The sequence below is a fragment of the Bactrocera neohumeralis genome, unplaced genomic scaffold (assembly GCF_024586455.1).
Source record: "Bactrocera neohumeralis isolate Rockhampton unplaced genomic scaffold, APGP_CSIRO_Bneo_wtdbg2-racon-allhic-juicebox.fasta_v2 ctg4993, whole genome shotgun sequence".
Lineage (NCBI taxonomy): Eukaryota > Metazoa > Arthropoda > Insecta > Diptera > Tephritidae > Bactrocera > Bactrocera neohumeralis.
Window position 1 is genome coordinate 266 of NW_026091962.1, and position 7,845 is coordinate 8,110.

The 7,845-nt window shown below is 36.8% G+C and overlaps 1 pseudogene; it reads left to right on the forward strand.

Annotated features, from left to right (window-relative positions):
* Positions 1-1,876: 1,876 nt before the first annotated feature.
* LOC126767251 (uncharacterized) lies at positions 1,877-6,793 on the forward strand (annotated as a pseudogene).
* Positions 6,794-7,845: the final 1,052 nt, after the last annotated feature.

The window sequence follows — 7,845 nt, forward strand, 5'->3', positions numbered from 1 at the left end:
AGGCAACCTTAGTACCCTCCGTGCGATACATAAATACACAAAGGAAAAATTCGCTTTTATCGCCTTATACTTAAGGTTGCCACTTTAGTCACGAGATATCATTATCATTGATAAGCAAGTATCGCTTAGAAATTTAAGGTGTAAAACCAATCATATAGAGTATAGTCTGCCGGATATAGAGGCTTGGCCAAGTTTTCGCTCAAATTTATATAGTTTAGGCACAAAGATACACCGTTATAAGTAAAACGCCTTTCAATTCCATTGAGATAACAGACATATTGGCGATTATGCCCTACAAAGTCACCCGGAAGTTCGAAATTTGTATATATGTTGTCAGAGAAGAATTATACCTAAATTTCAATATATATTCACACATTGACCGAAATTTTCGATCAAAAGTCAACAATAGATATTTGAGTACATATACGGTACCTAGGGGCTTGAGTTGGACGACAAACCGATTTTATCTATTAACTATTATCATGCTCACGTACTAAAAAAATTTCGCGGGTTTCATTAAGGTACCTCCCATACAATCACCAATCATATGGAGCAAAATCAGCCGGATTTTGGAAAATCCAATATTAGTTATGTGGTTTTCACCCAATTTTATCTTTTTTTTAGGCACAAAGATATACCACTATGAGCAAAAACATGTTCTGTAATTCTCATTGAGATAACTCAAATATTGGCTGGATATCTTTACTGACGTAGACACAAGCCCGCGATTATAACCGAGTTAACAAACAGGAAGCGCGCCAGTTTCGTTTCATCTTTAGCAATTGGCGCCACCCGAGATACGAAGTGCAGCCAGGTCCTTCTCCACCTGGTCCTCCTCTGCTTCCCCAGGCGTAGGTGCATCGAATACTTTCAGAGCTGGAGTGTTTACATCTAATCGGACGACATGACCCAGCCAACGTAGCCACTGTCTCAATTCGCTTAACTCATGTCAATGTCGACGCATATCTCTGTACAGCTCATCATTCCATCAACTGCGGTATTCGCCGTTGTCTACAGAAGTCGCACGATAGTGAGTCGGCTTTACTGAAACCTCATTTGGTATCAAACGGCTCGGAGAGTCCTTCCCAAACTGATGAAGCTTTTTGGAATTGCTCAACAAGCTTTACAAAGCCGTATTAGTTTTGCGGGAATACCGAATTCAGACATCGCGGCATAAAGGCAGCTCCGTTTTGTGGTGTCAAAAGCAGCTTTGAAATCGGCGAAGAGGTGGTGTGGTGGTAAGGTTTGAATTGCTTGGCCGTCAATCCATCTGACTCCACTGCTTTGTGGTTCTTCAGACGAGCAATTGCTATTCGAACGTCTTCATGGTCGGGCAGTGGAGCGTCCGCTCCATCATCATCGATCCTGGTGTTATGTTTTTCACCGTCATTAAGCGGGCTGAAGAAGTACTTCCTCCAAAATTTCAGTATACTCTGGGCATCGTCATTAGATTAACTCTGGAAGTTCCAGAGTAGTGTGTCCCGGTCTTGAAAACATCTACGGCGATATATTTTCGTTTAATTTTTGATATTACCCATGTCGGCTAGTTTGTTTGTCAAGCTTCATACTCACGCATTTCTGGCTCTCTTTTGTGGTCAATTGTAGCGTTGTGAGACGTCACTCCTAATCGTACCAGCTGGTTTTTTGCATTTTTCTTTCAATGGTTTTTTTTAAGCTGTGTAAGGAGTTTGAAATGCCGTCCAACAGTTCCCTTTATGCCGAGTTCTCCAGAGAGCAGGAGTTCAAGCCGAATAGAAAATCTTTGGGCTGTCTTTTTGTGATTGCAGCCACGACGTCAAACCTTCCTTGTGTTTGTTGACGTGCGTTTTTTTTTTTAAATTCTAATATGTCAACGTAGTTTAATATCAACAAATGAATGTCTGGTAATACTGCATTTACAGTTATTCAAACGCATTTTACGTTCAGTTGTTTGAAGAGCAATGGCGCCAGTTAAAAGCGAAGTGTGAAATTTTTTTTAATAAAATAAGCAATAACTACGTTAAATGTCAACTTTGGTGCAAAAATTTAAAATTTTCTAATAACACATCAAATATGTTGCAGCATTTAAAATTAAAGAATGCAAACCGTAGCCAGCAAATTGTGGTAAGTTAGAGCAATCGGTATTACATTTTGAATTTCTTCTAGTTATATATAAATATATGTGTACAAATTAGGCTCTGCAATCTAGGAGTAAAGACAACGTTTCCCTAAGTGATGATGACACTGATACCATGATTGCAATGCCGAGTTGCAGCAGCAAACCAATTAATGAAAGCCCTTTGAGTGAGGGGTCAAGCTTCAGCAGCAAGAAACCGAATGAAAGCAGCATGAGAGAGCTACCCAGCTATAGCAGTAAAAATCCTCAACCCCTCATTTCTAAAGTCTTCCAAAATATTGAAAACTTTTCGCTTCATGGCTCAAAGAACCAAAAAGCCACAACATGGAATAGTGAAACGGTTATCAAGGATAATTCACCTTTGACTTTGTTGAAGGTATATTAAAAGACATTACAAAACAAATTGATAATTAATGACGCTTTTTCTTTTTTTTTGAAAGGTAAAGGCTTCTTAAGTTTCATGAAGCACCATTTTCCACTTTACAAAGTCCCAAAAGAAATACCATCAAGGCTAAAAATTGGAAAATGTACAATGAAGAAAAGAAAATGTGTAGAGATGCTAAAAACTTTTTCATATTTGAGTTTAACGACAGATATCTGACTGATGTAGAAATGAATAGCATGCTTGTGATCATTCATGGTAAATGGGACGAAGCAATTTTTTAATGAAACAATTGGCGTTTATAAACTAACGGAAGCACATACTGCATCACATATTTCCGAAGTTCTCATTGCTTCTTTGAAAGACTTTCTATTGACGAAAGTCAAGTAATGGCTGTAGTGACCAACAATGGTTCAAACATCGTAAAAGCAGTACTTGTTTTACACACACCCTCAATTTGGTATGTGAAAACTCACTGAACAATCCTGAAGTAAATGCAGTTGTTGTAAAATGCAAAGAAATAGTTAAGTGGCTAAAAAGAAGTTAAAGCTAATGACGATCTTCGAAATATGCAAGCTGCTGCCAGAGTAGCTGAAGGAAAACGCTAAAGCCAAATTTGGACGTGAAAACACGTTGAATTCGACCTACTACATGCTACCAAATACTTCTCAACTATTCTGACGCACCGGTAATGATAACATCTAAGGAAAAGAAGATATCATGGAAATACTCAGTATATTGAGAATATTAGAGTGGTTCCGTCAGAGGGCAAAAATCAAAAAAACCGATCAGAAAATATTTAAATTAAATTTACACAGTTTGTCTCTAAAATGTCCAATCTTCCAATTTGCAAACCGGTTTTCGCTGGAATCCTAACGGTACATTCTAAAAATAGAATCAAAAGCATGAACACGTGTTCATTTCAACAGCGCATCGGAGCTGTGGTGAAATATTTCGAAGCAAAAGCGCACTTCAAATCGGGCTGGTAACTGTTCAAGTTTATAGATTTATATTATTTGAAATGGATTTTGAAGCTCAAGGTATTTATTTTACTTTATGAAATTAATTTATACTAACTTAATATGAAATATTTAAAAACTAACTTGATATGTGAAACCTATTTGTTTTTACTTGTTTTGTGTGTCTTAAATTTGTTTACCTAAAGTTTTAGTTGTGTTCCCCCACGATTCCCTATTAGGATTATTATTTTTTATCTTAATTAGAGTTTTAAGATGTTAAAATCGTTAAAGTTAGGTGCGGAAAGTTGCGGATGTAGTTGTAATCGTTAATATGCTAACACGACTTCTTATTTTTTCAAAGTCAAATTTTGCCAGCGCGCTGCAGCGGAGCCCCTGTGTCGTCTTTTGTGTCTCTGTCTTTGTTGTGTCTTTGTGTTTGTCTTTTGTGATTATTTACAGCTTTTATTTGTCAGTTAATTACTATTACTTAAAATTATTCTAATTATTTTTCCATTTTTTTTTATAATTTTTGTTTGCATTCCCAAAGGAGATTCGTATCGTTGTGTATTTTCACGACAGTATATTTTAAATTTATGGTGCACCAAAGACGGTAGCAACGCTGCGAAATTACGGGAAGTTATCGACGATGTCAAATTTAATATTGAGAATAACGGCTACAATTTCGAACTCAACGAACTTTGTAAATCGATTGGCTACATATGTAAAAAAATTGTTGTTTTTTGGACTCGGTATGATCGGAAAATATCGTCAATTGTACAATATCAATATGATTGGCTAAATGTAATGGAGTCAATTGTCCTTAAGTCGACCAAAAATTCATCTCAGCATATAGCGGAAAGTCCTCATCGTGGTCGTCGAAAGGTTGATTTTGCGGAGTCTTCATCTAGAACAAAGCGACGTCGTATAGCTCGGCTGATTGAAATGGATGAGTCCGCTGTTTCTGCTTTGCGCAATGAAAATCAGCAACAGCCGACAATGCAAGCAGATCCCACTGAAGTAATTTCCCTAATAATGGAGACCGCAATGTCCAAAAGTCAATATCTGCTTATAAGGAATTTCGTTAATAGCAAAATATCCTTCGACTTATTTCCAAGCTACCACACCATAGTAAATGCAAAAAAAAGAGATACCCTAAAAATATATCAGTTGATGAATCTCATGCTGAAATTGAGTTGCAAAGTTTACTGGATAATACAGCATCGAGCATATTGGAGCTTCAAGAAGATGTAGTTAAATCAATCACGGATGAATCGATTGAAAACCTAACGTTAATTGGAAAGTGGGGTTTTGATGGAAGTACGGGTCATAGTGAGTACAAACAAAGTTTTTTAAGTTACGATTCAGAGGACAAGAGCCTATTTGTCACCTCATACGTACCTCTCCAACTAATTTCAAAAAGTACCCATTCAATAATTTGGAAGAATCCGCGGCCTTCATCGACACGTTACTGCAGGCCAGTTCGTTTTCAGTTCAAAAAGGAGACAACTGAACTGTCAATCGAAGAGGAAAAATACTTCAGGAAAAAATACATCAACTTAAACCGACAGAATTTTTGATTCATAATAAAAACATAATTGTTGAGCATAGTTTACAACTGACTATGGTAGACGGAAAAGTGTGCAACGCTTTAAGTGAGTCATCCTCTACAAAATGTTTTATATGTGGAGCAATTCCAAAAGATATGAATAACTTGGATAAATGTTTGAAGAAAGACGTGAACAGAGAATATTTCGAATTCGGTTTATCCCCACTTCATGCGAAAATACGTTTCTTTGAATACTTTCTACATCTTTCCTATAAGTCTGTTATCAAAATGTGGCAAGCTAGAGGTCCGGAGCAAAAATTAAAAGTTTTAGACCAAAAGCATAAAATTCAAGCGGCGTTTCGGGAAAAAATGGGAATAATAGTAGACAAGCCCAGAGACGGAGGTAGAGGATCTTCTAACGATGGAAATGTGGCTAGAAAATTTTTCTCAAATCCCAAATTAGCTTCTGAAATTACAGGGCTTAATGAGAATCTTATCCATCGTTGTGCCACTATACTCCAAGCTATCGCCTCGGGGTACAAAATAAATTTGGACAAGTTTAATGAATATACCATCGATACTGCTAAGGAATTGATAAAGGAGTATCCATGGTACTATTTGCCAGCTACAGTCCATAAGGTGTTAGTTCATGGATCTTCTGTGATTGAGCATGCACTCGTATCAATTGGAGAGCTTTCGGAGGAAGCTGCCGAGTCGAATAATAAGGAATTAAAAAAATGTAGACTATATCACAGCCGCAAAATGTCACGCATTGCAACAAACACAGACATATTGAACACACTAATTTTACGGTCGGACCCATTTATAACTGGGCAAAGAAAACATGGAAAGAAGGATAAATCAACGTTACTTGAATCTGTGTTCAACTTATTAGAAGAAACATTATAAATTTTTGTTATAATTATATTAATTCGTTGATGGCTGTTGATTTTTGATATGATATTATTTTAGTAGGTGTATAGCTTGAGGATTAGATGGGGGAAGAGTTTTAAAAGTATAAGATTTAACTATTATAAAATATAATAAAAAACAAAATAGTAAAAACTTGTGTTTTTGTATGGTGAAATGGGCCAATCACTTTTAATAGCATACTTTTAGGCACCTTTTAAAGTTAAAATAAACAAAACTCTAATTTATTTAGCACCTGGTCGACCCCTGGTATTGAAATTTTTACCACATTTTCTAAATATCTTTGTTAAGCCTTGCTGAAAATTTCAGCTCTCTACTACCATTAGAACCATTTATGGCCGCGACCCCATACAAGCCGGACCACTGTGCAGTCGCTGAAAAGCTGAAAGATGTCGTGTTAAATTAGTTTGATCGTAGATTACATCGAACATTCCTTTTGCCAGCTGCATCAACATTACTCGACCGAGATTCAAAAAATAATTCATTTCAAAGACCCATTAGCGTTGTCCCCAGTTATAAAGTTTTTACGTACTGAAATAACAGTTGCAGATGATACTATGGAAATGAGCAGCGAGTCGTTGAATGAGTTTGACCTCTGGGCTCCTCACAAAACTCTAGTGCACAAAAAAAGGAGGAAGGACAACGATTTTACACCTCCACAAGATGAATTGAGCTTTTTTTTGAATTGTCAGGTATTAGAACTAAGTGGAAACTCTATTGATGCTTGGAAGAAATGAAAACCGTTTACCCAAAACTGCACGAACTTTCAAAAAAGTATTGTCACCTACTTGGTACCTCAGTACCAGCTGACGGCTTTTCAAAAGTGGTTGCAACTGCGACCGAAAAACGCAATCGTTTGACAACAAAACGTTTATCGAAATTGCTTTTTCTGCAAACTTGGTTGAACAGAAAATAAATTTTCTTGACTTCAATGAATATATTTTCATTTATACAAAGACAAATGAATTTTTAATACGATATTTTAATTTTATTTCCGTTTTATACTCTCGCAACAAAGTTGCTAAGAAGAGTATTATAGTTTTGTTCACATAACGGTTGTTTGTAAGTCCTAAAACTAAAAGAGTCAGATATAGGGTTATATATACCAAAGTGATCAGGGTGACGAGAAGAGTTGAAATCCGGATGTCTGTATGTCCGTCCGTCCGTCCATGCAAGCTGTAACTTGAGTAAAAATTGAGATATCATGATGAAACTTGGTACACGTATTCCTTGGCTCCATAAGAAGGTTATGTTCGAAGATGGGCAAAATCGGCTCACTGCCACGCCCACAAAATGGCGAAAACCGAAAACCTATAAAGTGTCATAACTAAGCCATAAATCAAGATATTAAAGTGAAATTCGGCACAAAGGATCCCATTAAGGAGGGGCATATTTGGACGTAATTTTTTTGGAAAAGTGGGCGTGAACCCGCCCCCTACTAAGTTTTTTGTACATATCTCGGAAACTACTATAGCTATGTCAACCAAACTCTACAGAGTCGTTTTCTTCAGGCATTTCCATATACAGTTCAAAAATGGAAGAAATCGGATAATAAGCACGCCCACCTCCCATACAAAGGTTATGTTGTAAATCACTAAAAGTGCGTTAACCGACTAACAAAAACGTCAGAAACACTAAATTTTACGGAAGAAATGGCAGAAGGAAGATGCACCCAGGCTTTTTTAAAAATTGAAAATGGGCGTGGCGTCGCCCACTTATGGACCAAAAACCATATCTCAGGAACTACTCGACCGATTTCAATGAAACTCGGTATATAATATTTTTTAACACCCTGATGACATGTACGAAATTGGGTGAAATCGGTTCACAACCACGCCTTCTTCCAATATAACGCTATTTTTGAATTCCATCTGATGCCTTCTCTGTATAATATATAAATTAGGAACCAATG